The sequence below is a fragment of the Hemitrygon akajei genome, chromosome 14 (genome assembly GCF_048418815.1).
Source record: "Hemitrygon akajei chromosome 14, sHemAka1.3, whole genome shotgun sequence".
NCBI lineage: Eukaryota > Metazoa > Chordata > Chondrichthyes > Myliobatiformes > Dasyatidae > Hemitrygon > Hemitrygon akajei.
This window is the reverse complement of record NC_133137.1, coordinates 2,781,374-2,796,272: the sequence shown is the minus strand read 5'-3', so window position 1 is coordinate 2,796,272 and position 14,899 is coordinate 2,781,374.

Genomic DNA, 14,899 nt, shown 5'->3' with positions numbered 1-14,899 from the left:
GCTGGAGGAACTCTGGGTCAAGCAGCATGTGTGCAGGGAAAGGAATTGTTCAGACTTCTGCGGAGACTCCATATCAATACTTACCTATCCCAGACTATGCCTGGAAGATGTTAGTTGTCTGTGAAGAAAGTTTGAACAGGCTAAATTTGTTGGAGTTTAGAAAAGTGTGAGACAACAAGATGGAACTGGTGACCATAAAATATAGATGCAGAATCAGGCCATTTACCCCATCAAGTCTGCTCTACCATTTCATAATGGCAGTTCCAACTTTCCTCTCAGCCCTGGTCTCCTGCCTTCTCCCTGTATCCCTTTGTGCCCTGACTAATCAAGAACCTATCAACCTCTGCCTTAAATATACATACATTCTTGGCCTGGACAGCTGCTTGTGATAACGAATTCCGCAAATTCACCACTCTCTGGCTAAAGAAAGATCCTGCCGAAGGGTCTTGGCCCGAAACGTTGACTGCTCATTTCAATGGATGCTGTCCGACCTGCTGAGTTCATCCAGCTTTTGTACGTGTTGATTTGACCACAGCATCTGCAGTGTACTTTTTGTTTACTGTTCACAGTACTCCTGCTTTATGAAGTTTCAACATTACATCCTTGCTTTTATATTCTAGTCCCCTTGAAATATAAATATAAATGTAACATTGAATTTGCCTTCCTTACCACAGACTCAACCTGTAAAGTAACCTTTAGGAAATCTTGCACAAGGACCCCCACGTCCTCTTGCACCTTAGTTTTTGTATTTTCTCTCCCATTTAGAAAATAGTCAACCTTTTCTGTTCTTCTACCAAACATACACTTCACGACACTGTTTCATCTGCCATTTCTTTGCCCATTCTCCTAATCTGTCTAAATCCTTCTGTAGCCTCTCTACTTCCTTAAAACTACCTGTCCTTCTGCCTATCTTCACATCATTTGCAAACTTTGCAACAAAACCATCAATTCCATCATCCTAATCATTGACATATAATGTGAAAAGAATCGGTCACAACTCAGACTCCTGTGGAACACCACTAGTCACTGGCAACCAAGCAGAAAAGGCTCCTTTTATTCCCACTCTTTGCCTCCTGCCAATCAGCCACTGCTTAATCCATGCTAGAATCTTTCCTGTAATGCCACCAGCTCATAACTTGTTAAGCTCCCTCATGTGTGGCACCTTGTCAAAGGCCTTCTGAAAATCCAAGTACACAACATCAACCAATTCTCCTTTGTCTATCCTGCTTGTTACTTCTTCAAAGAATTCCAACAGATTTGTCAGGCAAGAGTTTCCCTTAAGGAAACCATGCTGACTACAACCTATTTTATCATGTACCTCCAAGTACCCTGCGACCTCAACCTTAATAATCGACTCCAACATCTTCCCAACCACTGAGATCAGACTAACTTGCCTATAGCTTCCCTTCTTCTGCCTCTCTCCCTTCTTGAAGAATGGAGTGCCATTTGCGATTTTCCTGTCTTCCAGAACCATCCCAGAATCTAGTGATTCTTGAAAGATCATTACTAATATTTACACGATCTCTTCGGCCAGAACTCTGGGGTGTACATCATCTGGTCCAAGTGACTTATCTAACTTCAGACCTTTCAGTTTCCCAAGAACCTTCTGACTATTTATGGCAACTTCACACACTTCATAGCCCCGACACCTGGAACTTCCAGCATACTGCTAGTGAAGAGTGATGCAAAATATTTATTCAGTTCATCCACTATTTCATTGTCTCCTATTACTATCCAGCATCATTTTCTGGTGATCCGATATCTATTCTCACCTCTCTATAGGTACATGAAGAATCTTTTGGTATCCTCTTTAATATTATTGCTAACTTACTTTTGTATTTCATCTTTACCTTCTTAATGACTTTTTAGTTGCTTTCTGTTGGTTTTTAAATGCTTCCCAATCCTCTTAACTTCTCACTAATGTTTGCTCTGTTATATGCCCTCTTTGGTTTTATGTTGGCTTTGACTTCTCTTGTTAGTCATGACAGTGTCAGCTTCCCTTTAGAATATATCTTCCTCTTTGGGATGTATACATCCTCTCCCTTCCACATTCATCATCATCATGTGCCATACTCTGCCGGAACCTCAGCGATCACTTTCTTCCACTGCGATCTGTCAGCAGTCAAAACTCTTGCATCTCTGGCGGTGAGGCTGGTCCACTTCTTGATGTTGTCGATCCAGGTTGTCCTCCGTTTGCCTTGGAAGTGGCTTCCTTCTACTCTGCCTTCAACCACAGTGGGTTCCAGTGTGTCATTAGTCTTGAGTTATGTCCAAAATAGTGAAGTTTCCTTTGGATAACGGTTTCCAGAAGTATTGGTTTCGTGACAATCTTTTCTAGGATGAAATTGTTGGACCTCCTTTCAATGTATGATACCCTGAGGATCCATCTGTATGTCTACATCTCAAATGCTGTTAACTTCTTTTAATCAGCTGCTTTTAGGATCCATGTTTCACAGCCATATAGGTCTACTGGCCAGACGAGACTCTTGAGGAGGCATATCTTGGTGTCAGTGCTCACAGATCTATCTTTTCAGATTTTCCAGTGTTTGGTAGTGCTTGTGCACTAGCCTTTGCCTTATTTCCTTGCTGCATTTGTTTGTGTCATTTAGTTCTGCACCAAGGTATATAAAGGAGGACACTTGTTCGATTTTGTCGTTTCCGATGTAGATGTCAGCTTGAATTGCAGTGTTGCTTATCACCATAACTTTGGTCTTTTTGCCATTTATCAACAATCCAAATTCAGCAGAGCCTTTGCAACATTGTTGAGTAGTGGTTGTAGGTCTTCTGTTGTGGCTAGCAGGGCTGTGTCATCTGCGTATCTCAAGTTACTGATGGTTCTTCCTCCTATTTTAATGCCAGTGTTGTCTGGAATTGCCAGTCTCATGATCATCTCAGTGTAGACGTTAAAAAGGTGTGGAGAAAGGATGCAGCCTTGGTGGACTCCTTTCCCATTGCAGAAAGATTCATTCTCACCAGATGTGGTCCAGACTGGAGGATTGCGTAGTATACAGTGTTTCCAGAAGAGCCACTAGGTGTGATGCCACACCCAGTTGAATCATTGTCGTCTACAGTTTGGTGTATTGGACACAGTCAAACACCTTTGAGTAGGCTATGAAGCAGATGTACAGGGGGGTATTGACCTCTCTCATTTTCTCTGTTATTAGGTGCATGTTGAAGAGCTGGTCCCAGGTACCTCAGCCACTCCTGAAGCCAGCCCGTTCAAGTTCCACATTACTTCCAAAAATTCCAGCCATTGCTGCTCTGCTGTCATCCCTGCCAGTTTTCTTTTCCAATCAATTCTGGGCAACTCCTCTCTCATGCCTCTGTAATTCCCATTACAGTACTGCACTGTAATCCATATGGCAATGTTTTGTCTGCAGCTCACAAAACAACTATATATTCTCCTAGATATACTTCTGAACTACAATGGCTGCAATCCACAGTCTGTAATTTCCCTTTAAGAAACATACTTTTGAACCATCTAAACTAATTGGTGATTTTATGAACTCCTGAGCGATTCAGTGAATTCAGGTACAGCACCTTGAAAGGATGAGGGTTGGCCGTCACCAGAAGTGAGAGTGTTGGGGTGGATTTCAAGGCATGTTAAAGTGTTGAGGCCCGAGAGCAGAAAACAAACCAGTGTTCAGCCCATCTGAGCCCATCCCATCTGCCTGCGTTTGACCCTCTTTTCTCGTGACTACTATTGGGTGGGAGGTGCAGGAGTCTTGAGTCCCATTCCACCCCAGATTCCGGAACAGTTGTTGCCTTACAGTCATCTTGGATGGTTGTAAAGCAACCTACTACTGATTTGGATCAGCACTGATCTACTCGCTTACCTCACTGAACTGACTGCGCAGCCTGTAGACTCGCTTTCAGGAAATCTGCCTTTGTGATGTATGGTTTTTTTCATGGATTCTATTGTATTTCTTTCCCTGCAAGAAAATGAATCTCAAGGTTGTAAATGATATATGTACTTTGATAATAAATTTACTTTGAACTTTGAAGTTTCTATGAATGAAACATAATCTGAGGAGTTTTGGCAGGATGAACGTGGAGAGGATGTTTCCTGCTGGGACAATTTCAAGCTAATTCATAGTTTAAAAATAAGGGTTGCTCAGATAAGATTACCTTTTTTCTCAGAGGGAATGTGCTTGGAATTCTTAAGGCGTTGCAGAAGCAGGGTCTCTGAATATTCTTGAGGAGTTTTACGCTTTTGTTATGCAAGAGAAAAAATCGCTACTGAAGGTTTCTGAGAATGAACAGCTGAGCTTACAGTCGAATCAACCATGATCTTATTGAATAGTGTAGCACTGAATGACCTACTACTGCTCTTAATTCTTCCCCCAATATTCATCCTTTTCTGTGAAAAGAAATTATAACTAATTACCTTAATTATATCACCTCCGAGGTCATTATTTGTGTGAAATACCTTAAGTATCTCACATCTGTCATCATTCTTTGTGCATTTCAAAGGATGGGACATCTCCACAGCACAGAAGCAAAAATATGCACAAGCTGCTTGCACCTCAGATGTCCTGATCATGGCCTGAAACATGAACTGTTTATTCTTATCCACAGATGCTACTTGACCTGCTGAGTACCTCCAGCCTTTTGTGTGTATTGTCTCAGATGGAAAGCTATGAATAGCACAACTTTGTGATTATGGAACTACCAGGCCAGTATCAAAGTGGGATATCCACATCTCAGTGTTGATTATTTCTATGGAAGTATCTCAGGCAAGATGACATGCATTAGCTTGAATATAATTATTTTTTAAATTTATTCACTTTTTGATTACATTGGTTATGTTAAATATATTACTGAAGTGCCAGTTGTTACTGATTTACTTGATAGTGATCAGGTGAGGATGCCTGTCTGATTTTTATTTTTCTCCTTGTTATTAATTGGAAGCTCTCAATGGCTTCCGATATCCTTCAGCTTGAGACTAACTAGAGATTGGAATATGCATAAATATTTGAAAGTAGTAATGCTGAATGTAAAAACATGCATGTCTTACAAAGGGGAATTGTTGCATCAAAATGCTTAGACAAAGCCTTTCAATTTGAGGTAAATGTGGCATTCCAGCAAGCTATGTCTCGTAGAACAGAAATAATTTGACATAAATGAAAAGAGACTCATGGAATTCTCTAAGCTTATTAAAAACTAATGATGGATACATATGTTAAACAAACTGATGGAATTAAAAATTTCTATAACTCCCACTGCTCAGATTAGCAGCAACAGCTCAGTTTGGTCCACTCAATTAGTACTTGCTTGGAGTTATAAAGTGAGATCTCTGATAAAAGCCAGAACAAATCCCTGTAATGGAATAACTCAATAAACTGTTGCACTAAGAATAAAATGTCATCTAATTTCAAAAGTGTATATTTATCAAAATAGCTGGCTCCAATATTTTGTGGTATGTTAATATAAAAACATTCCAAGAAGTTTATTATAAAACTATAATAGACAATATTTCTTCAGGAGGATAATTGGCTGCGATCTTGTTGACCTGGTCTGCATCATTGTGTGGTACGGAAGCTGCAGGGCATTGGACCTGAAGACCCTACAGAGGACAGTGAAAACCACTGAGAGCATCACCAGGGTCACTCCCCACCATTTCTGACATTTATGTAGTGTTGTAGACAAAGGGCCTGAAGCATTGTTGAAAATCCTTACCACCCATCCCACAATCTCTTCGACACGCTACTGTCAGGAAGGAGGTACAGGACCATCAAAGACTAGAATTGCCAGAATGGATAATAGCTTCTTCCCTCAGGCTGAGACACTAATGAATACCCTGCCACCATCAAAGTCAGGACAGCAAGCTATTTACTGTACCATTTACTGTTTACCTGTACTGCTTACTCTTTACCTGCGCTGTGCGCTATATGCTTTTTGAATTATTTTATTAACTTATGGTAATGTCTTATTTTATGTGCAGTGTGTGATATATGTTTTGTGGGTGCACTGTGGTCCAGAAGAACATTGTTTTGTTTGGTTCTATAAACTTGAACTTGAACTTTGTGTCCTGCAATAAGTAAATTGAATCAAGGAGGGACATAGCTACCTCTAATGTGATTCGTATAAAGTTATTTTTGTTGATCATCCTTCTTAGAAATACACATTTTCCAGATAATGATGATATTAATTTCTGTCAATTATTCTGGAGTCATTGACTTAGTTATCAAAATAGTTTAACAGGAGCACACTTACAGGAGCCAAAAGCTTATAAAAAAACAGGACAACTAGACTATATTCTCCCTTAGACCATAATACCATAAGAGCTAGAAGCAGAATTAGGGCATTCAGCTCATCGAGTCAGCTCTGTGATTCCATCATTACTAATTTCTTAAAGCTCTCAACTCCATTTTTCTGCCTTCTCCTCATAACCTTTGACACCCTGATTAATCAAGAACACTCCCAACCATTGAGGACATCTACATGAAACATTGCTGTGGAAAAGCAGCATCCATCATCAAAGATCCTCACCACCTAGGCGATGCTCTTGTTGCTGCCATCAGGTAGAAGGTAGATGATCCTCAGGACTCACACCACCAGATTCAAAAACAGTTGCTACCCCTCAACCATCAGGCTTTTGAACAAAAAGGAATAGCTATGCTCATTTAAGGACTCTTAATATAGTGTTATTTCATCCTTGTTATTTATTGCTATTTATCTATATCTACATTAGCACAGTTTCTTTACAGTTAACTTCCTGATGTTATCAGCTTACAGTTGTATGTGCTGATATGTATGGTGATAATAAATTTTACTTTGACCTTTGAACTTGAGCCTAGTCTCCACCTTAAATACGGGTATACCCAATGACTTGGCCTGCACAGCCATCTGTGGCAAAGAATTCCACAGGTTCACCACCCTCTGGTTATAGAATTTTCTTTCTTATCTCTTTTCTAAATGGACGATGGTCAATTCTGAGGCTGTACCCTCTGGTTCTGGACTCCCCCACTATAGGAAACATTCACCACTCCACATCCATTCTATCCACATCTTTCAATATTCCATAGTTTCAATGAGATCCTCACTCATTCTTTGGAACTCTAGCAAGTACAGAGCCTGAACCATCAAATGCTCCTCATATGTTAACCCTTTCATTTCCTGGTATCATTCTCATGAATCTTCTCTCGATTTTCTACAATGCCAGCTCATCCTTTCTTGGATAAGGAGGTCAAAATTTGTTCACAGTACTCCAAATGTGGTTTGACCAATGCCTTAGAAAGCCTCAGCTTTACATCCTTACTTTTGTATTCTAGTCTTCTCAAAATTAATGCTAATATTGCATTTGCTTTCCTTCCAACTGACTCAGTTTCAGGGAATCCTCCACAAGGACTCCCAAGTACCCCTGCACCTCTGATTTTTGAATCTTCTCCCCATTTACAAAATAGTTCATGTCTTATTCCATCTGCCAAAGAGCATGACCATGTACTTCCCTACATTATATTCCATCTGCCACTTCTTTGCCCATTCCCCCAATCTGTCTAAGTCCTTCTGCAGACACCTTGCTTCCTCAACACTACCTGCCCTTCCACCAATCTTGATATCATCTGCAAAGTTGGTCACAAGGCCATCAATTCCTTCGTCCAAATCATTGACATACAACATGAAAAGAAGCGGTCCCAACATTGACCCCTGTGGCACATCACTAGTCATTGGCAGCCAACCACAAAAGGCCCACTTTATTTCCATTCTTTTCCTCCTGCCAGTGAGGCAATCTCCTATCAATTCTTGTACCTTTCCTTTAATACCAAGGACACTTATTTTGTTAAGTAGCCTCATGTGCGATGTTCTTGTCAAATGTCTTCTGAAAATCAAAATAAGCAACATCCATTGACTCTCCTGCTCTGTAAATATCTATCCCGCCTGTTATTCCCTAAAAGAATTCCAATAGATTTGTCAGGTAAGATTTCCCCTTTAGCAAACCATGCTGACAATGGCCTACATTATCATGTGCCTCCAAATATTATGAAAACTCTTCCTTAGTAATAAGTTCCAACATCTTTCCAACCACTGGTCAAACTAATTGGCCTATAATTTCCTTTCTTCTGCTTCCGTCCCTTCTTAAAGAGTGGTGTGACATTTGCAATTTTCTAGTCCATAAGACCAAGGAGTAGAATTCAACCCATTTACCCTGGTCCGCCATTCTGTCATAGTTGATCCTGGATCCCACTTAACTTCATACGCCTGGCTTCTCGCCATATCTTTTCATGCCCTGACCGATCAATTTCGTCACCCCCCCCCCCACCTTAATACCTTATTCGTCTTAATTTTCTTCAATACTCCATTAAGTATCATACAAATCCACTCAAACTTTCTTCATATGTCAACTTTTCATTGCACAAAGCAATTTATGAGCCTTGTCCAAATTGCTTGCATTACAGACACATCCTTCTTTAAATATGTAGACCAAAACTTGTATACATTAGTCAAAATGTAGTAAAATCAGAGGACTGTAAAGTTCAATCAGAACATCCCTACAATTATATTTCACATCCTACGCAATGGAGAGCAATGGTCCATCAACTTTTATTATTATGTTTTGTAGATGCATGCTGACTTCATGTGTTTCATGTTGTTAGACCCTCATTTAAATTTAATTTAAATTTAAATGGACCATTTAATTTTAAATTATTCCTTACAAAGCAGGTTATTTGACATTTTATCACATTATACTCCATCTGCCAACTTCTCCCCAATACAATTAACCTAACTATATAGATCTTTAGGCCCTGTCACAACTTGCTAACCAAGCTATTTTTGTATTAGCAACAAATTTGATAATTATGAACACAAGGTTTAATCATCATCATCATCATCATTATGTTCTGCATTGTATCGACGTGGGCAATCATGGACCATAATCATTCTTGGCAAAATTTTATGCAGAACTGATTTGCCATTGCCTTTTTCTGGGTAGTGTTTACAGGAAAGCGGCCAGTGAAGGAGTGGAGATTTGAGGCTTTGACTCGAGAGATTCTGGTAGTTTTGGCAGTTGGACTGTGCAATCAAGTCAATCAAGATTTGAATAGCTCCGCAGAAAGCCGTTAATTAGACAATCAAGATTTGAATAGCTCAGACTCAGCAGAAAGCAGCTGATTGGGCAATCAAGGTCAGGTGACCAAGCAGTTTGAAAAGATCAAACAAATAAATAGTAGCTCAAGCGGAGCGGACTATGGAAAGCGGCCAGTGGGTGAGTGGGCTAGTGAAGGAGTGGAGCTTTGATGAGAAGAGGCGGAGGACGAGCTTGTTCCCAGTTAGTCTTTACAATGCCTCCTGAGATGGTGATGTGCCTCTCCTGTGAGATGTGGCAGTCTTGAGGGAACTCCCCTCTCCCGCAGAGTCACATCTGCCAGAAGTGCATGCCGCTGGGCGATCTGGAAGACCGTGTGAGGAATCTGGAGCAGCAGCTGGATGACCTTCGACTCATAAGGGAGAATGAGGCAGTCATAGATGAGAGCTACAGGGAGGTAGTCACACCTAGGCTGCTGGAAGCAGGTCGTTGGGTGATAGTCAGAGGGGGGAAGCAAAGGTGAGTAGACAGGTAGGTAAGAACACCCCTGTAGCCATTCTCCTGAATAATAAGTTTACCGTCCTGGATACTGTTGGCGAGGACAACCGACCAGGTGTGAGCCACGGTGGCAGGGCCTCCAGCACTGAGTCTGACCTTGTGGTGCAGAAGGATGGGATGGAGAAGAGGAGAATTGTCGTCATTGGAGACTCTATAGTCAGGGGAGCAGAGAGGAGATTTTGTAGACGTGAGAAGGACACCCGCATGGTTTGTTGCTTCCTGGGTGCCAGGGTCCAGGATGTCTCTGACCGGATGCATGATATCCTGGTACGAGAGGGAAAGCAACCAGAAGTCGTGATACGTGTTGGTACCAACGACATAGGCAGGAAGAGGGATGAGGTCCTGAAGTGTGAGTTTCGGGAACTTGGCAGAAGGCTGAAGAACAGGACCTCAAGTGTGGCATTCTCAGGATTGCTGCCAGTGCTACGTGATAGTGATGGTAAGAACTGGAGGAGATGGCAGTTGAATGTGTGGCTGAGGAGTTGGTGCAGGGGGCAGGGTTTTAGATATTTGGATCATTGGGATCTCTTCTGGGGAAGGTGGGACCTGTACAGATTGGATGGGTTGCACCTGAACTCGAGGGGGAGCAATATCCTTGCAGGTAGGTTTGCTAGCATGGTTTGGGAGGGTTTAAACTAATTTGCAAGGGGGATGGGACCCGGAGTGATAGAGCAGTGAAAGCAGTGCATGGACTAAAGCCAGATCTAACATATAGAGAGGCTTTGAGGAAAGAGAAGCAGAATAAAGGGTGTAAATGTAGTAAGGTAGAGGGCTAAAGTGTGCGTACTTCAATGCAAGAAGCATCAGGAACAAAGATGATGAACTGAGACCTTGGATACATACGTGGAATTATGATGTAGTGGCCATTACAGAAACTTGGCTGGCACCAGAGCAGGAATGGATTCTCAATATTCCTGGATTTCAGTGCTTTAAAAGGGATAGAGAGGGGGGAAAGGGGAGGAGGGGTGGCATTACTGGTTAGGGATAGTATTACAGCTACAGAAAGGGTGGGTAATGTGGCAGGATCCTCTTTTGAGTCAGTATGGGTGGAAGTCAGGAACAGGAAGGGAGCAGTTACTCTACTGGGGGTATTCTATAGGCCCCCTGGTAGCAGCAGAGATACTGAGGAGCAGATTGGGAGGAAGATTTTGGAAAGGTGCAAAAATAACAGGGCTGTTATTATGGGTGACTTTAACTTCCCTAAGATTGATTGGCACGTGATTAGTTCCAAGGGTTTAGATGGGGCAGAATTTAAGTGTGTCCAGGATGGATTCCTGTCACAGTATGTTGACAGGCTGACTGGGGGAATGCCATAATAGATCTAGTATTAGGTAATGAACTGGGTCAGGTCACAAATCTGTCAGTGGGTGAGCATCTGGGGGACAGTGATCACCGCTCCCTGGCCTTTAGCATTATCATGGAAAAGGATAGAATCAGAGAGGACAGGAAAATTTTTAATTGGGGAAGGGCAAGTTATGAGGTTATAAGGCTAGAACTTGCGGGTGTGAATTGGGATGATGTTTTTGCAGGGAAATGTACTATGGACATGTGGTCGATGTTTAAGGATCTCTTGCAGGATGTTAGGGATAAATTTGTCCCGGTGAGGAAGATAAAGAATGGTAGGGTGAAGGAACAATGGGTGACAAGTGAGGTGGAAAATCTAGTCAGGTGGAAGATGGAGGCATACATGAGGTTTAGGAAGCAAGGATCAGATGGGTCTATTGAGGAATATAAGGTAGCAAGAAAGGAGCTGAAGAAGGGGCTGAGAAGAGCAAGAAGGGGGCATGAGAAGGCCTTGGCGAGTAGGGTAAAGGAAAACCCTAAGGCATTCTTCAATTATGTGAAGAACAAAAGGATAACAGGAGTGAAGGTAGGGGTCGGACCGATTAGAGATAAAAGTGTGAAGATGTGCCTGGAGGCTGTGGAAGTGAGCGAGGTCCTCAATGAATACTTCTCTTTGGTATTCACCAATGAGAGGGAATTTGATGATGGTGAGGACAGTATGAGTGAGGTTGATGTTCTGGAGCATGTTGATATTAAGGGAGAGGAGATGTTGGAGATGTTAAAATACATTAGGACGGATAAGTCCCTGGGGCCTGACGGAATATTCCCCAGGCTGCTCCACGAGGTGAGGGAAGAGATTGCTGAGCCTCTGGCTAGGATCTTTATGTCCTCGTTGTCCACGGGAATGGTATCGGAGGATTGGAGGGAGGCGAATGTTGTCCCTTTGTTCAAAAAAGGTACCGGTAGTAGGGATAGTCCGGGTAATTATAGACCAGTGAGCCTTACGTCTGTGGTGGGAAAGCTGTTGGAAAAGATTCTTAGAGATAGGATCTATGGGCATTTAGAGAATCATGGTCTGATCAGGGACAGTCAGCATGGCTTTGTGAAGGGCAGATCGTGTCTAACAAACTTGATAGAGTTCTTTGAGGAGATGACCAGGCATGTAGATGAGGGTAGTGCAGTGGATGTGATGTACATGAATTTTAGTAAGGCATTTGACAAGGTTCCGCAAGGTAGGCTTATTCAGAAAGTCAGAAGGCATGGGATCCAGGGAGGTTTGGCCAGGTGGATTCAGAATTGGCTTGCCTGCAGAAAGCAGAGGGTTGTGGTGGAGGTAGTACATTCAGATTGGAGGGTTGTGACTAGTGGTGTCTCACAAGGATCTGTTCTGGGACCTCTACTTTTTGTGATTTTTATTAACAACCTAGATGTGGGGGTAGAAGGATGGGTTGGCAAGTTTGCAGACGACAAACTTGGTTGATGGTGTTGTAGATAGTGTAGAGAATTGTCAAAGATTGCAGAGAGACATTGATAGGATGCAGAAGTGGGCTGAGAAGTGGCTGATGGAGTTCAACCCGGAGAAGTGTGAGGTGATACACTTTGGAAGGACAAACTCCAAGGCAGAGTACAAAGTAAATGGCAGGATACTTGGAAGTGTGGAGGAGCAGAGGGATCTGGGGGTACATGTCCAGAGATCCCTGAAAGTTGCCTCACAGGTAGATAGGGTAGTTAAGAAATCTTATGGGATGTTAGCTTTCATAAGTCGAGGGATAGAGTTTAAGAGACATGATGTAATGTTGCAGCTCTATAAAACTCTAGTTAGGCCACACTTGGAGTATTGTGTCCAGTTCTGGTCACCTCACTATAGGAAGGAGGTGGAAGCACTGGAAAGGGTACAGAGGAGATTTACCAGGATGCTGCCTGGTTTAGAGAGTTTGGATTATGATCAGAGATTAAGGGAGCTAGGGCTTTACTCTTTGGAGAGAAGGAGGATGAGAGGAGACATGATAGAGGTGTACAAGATATTAAGAGGAATAGACAGAGTGGACAGACAGTGCCTCTTCCCCAGGGCACCACTGTTCAGTACAAGAGGACATGGCTTTAAGGTAAGAGGAGGGAAGTTCAAGGGGGATATTAGAGGAAGGTTTTTCACTCAGAGAGTAGTTGGTGCGTGGAATGCGCTGCCTGAATCAGTGGTGGAGGCAGATACACTAGTGAAGTTTAAGAGACTACTAGACAGGTATATGGAGGAATTTAAGGTGGGGGGTTATATGGGAGGCAGGGCGTGAGGGTCGGCAGAACATTGTGGACCGAAGGGCCTGTAATGTGCTGTACTATTCTACGTTCTAAGACAGGTGACCCAACCATTATCAATACTCTTTAGAGATTGTCTGCCTTGTGTCAGTGGTCACATAACCAGGACCTGTGATATGCACTGGCTGTTCATACCATCCACCACCTGCACCCATGGCTTCACACGATCCTGATTGTAATGTGGGCCGGGGGTTGCTGAGCAGGTGCTACACCTTGCCCAAGGATGACCTGCAGGCTTTCGTAGAGAAGGACCCCAACACTTCCATTGTCAGACATGTATCTCCACCCTGCCACCCACAAGATGTAATGTAGATTCTAAATAATATAACTTCTAAACTGTATTTAGTGGCAACTACAAGATACTGACTGCTAATTCATAAATGAACCAGCTAGCATTTCCTTATTCACGCAAATTTATACTGTGTACACTTTAATCTTGTGCCTTTAATGTGGCATTCTATCGAATGTCTTTAGGAAATCCAAATACAGTGCATGCACCATGTTCCTGTTATATACCCAGTTACATCCATAGAAACTAGTAATTATGTCAAACACAATTTTCCTCATAAAGCTACATTGATTGTCTTGTGATTTTCTGAATGCCCTGCTATTTCCCCCTTATTAATGGATTCAGCATTTAACCAATGATATTTGCTTGGTAACTGTTTTTCTACTATTTGTGTCCCTCATTTCTTGAATGGAAGTATCATATTTTTTGTTTTCCAATCCTATAGGACTATTACAGAATGTAGACAATTTTAGCCTATTACAACCAATACATCAACTATCTGTGCAGCCAATTCCATTTAAGTTCCTGACACAGACTGCTATTCCAGGAGACCTGTTGGCTTTCAACTCCGTTAGATGTGGGTAAAGTGCTGGGGATCTGTACCTGAGGAGGAACCTCTTCAGCCAGAGAGTGATGAATCTGTGGAATTCTGTGCCACAGGCAACTGTGGAGGCTGTCTTTATGTATATTTAAGGTGGAGGCTTATAGATTCTTGATTGATCTGGGCATAAAGGAATACAGGGGGAAAGCAGGAGATTGGGGCTGAGAGGAAAATTGGATCATCCATGATGAAATGGTGGAGAAGACTGAATGGGTCAAATGGGCATGTCCTCTTCTCATTACCACCATCATGGAGGAAGTAGAGGAGCCTGAAGACACATACTCAATGTTTGAGGAACACCTTCCCCTCTGCCATTGGATTTCTGAACAGTACATGAATACTAACTATTTTGCTTTCTTTTTGCTCTATTTTTTTATATTTTCTTATTGTAACCTTTACTAATATTTTATGTATTGCACTTTGCTGCTGTCACAATACAACAAATTTCACAACATATGTCATGATAATAAACCTGATTCCAATTCCTCCTTTCAATTAATCAGCGATTCCTTATTCAGCACATTCCACACTCCATGAATTCTCTGCATAAAGATCTCCAGCCTCCATTTGCTTTCATAATTAAAGTTTTAGTCTTTTGCTCATTATTTTATTGACAATTTTAAGTTGATGGTCAAAGGGAACAATCTTTTCATAATTTCATCACCTGATAATTGATCTACTCCTGGTCTTCTTTGTATGGAAATAATACCACCATCTCAAATCTCTCTCCGTAATGGTATTTATACCAACATTGGTATCAACCTGGTCATCTACAATTCTTAAGGCTTTATGTCTTTTAAGATACTTTTATGTACACGGTATAAAG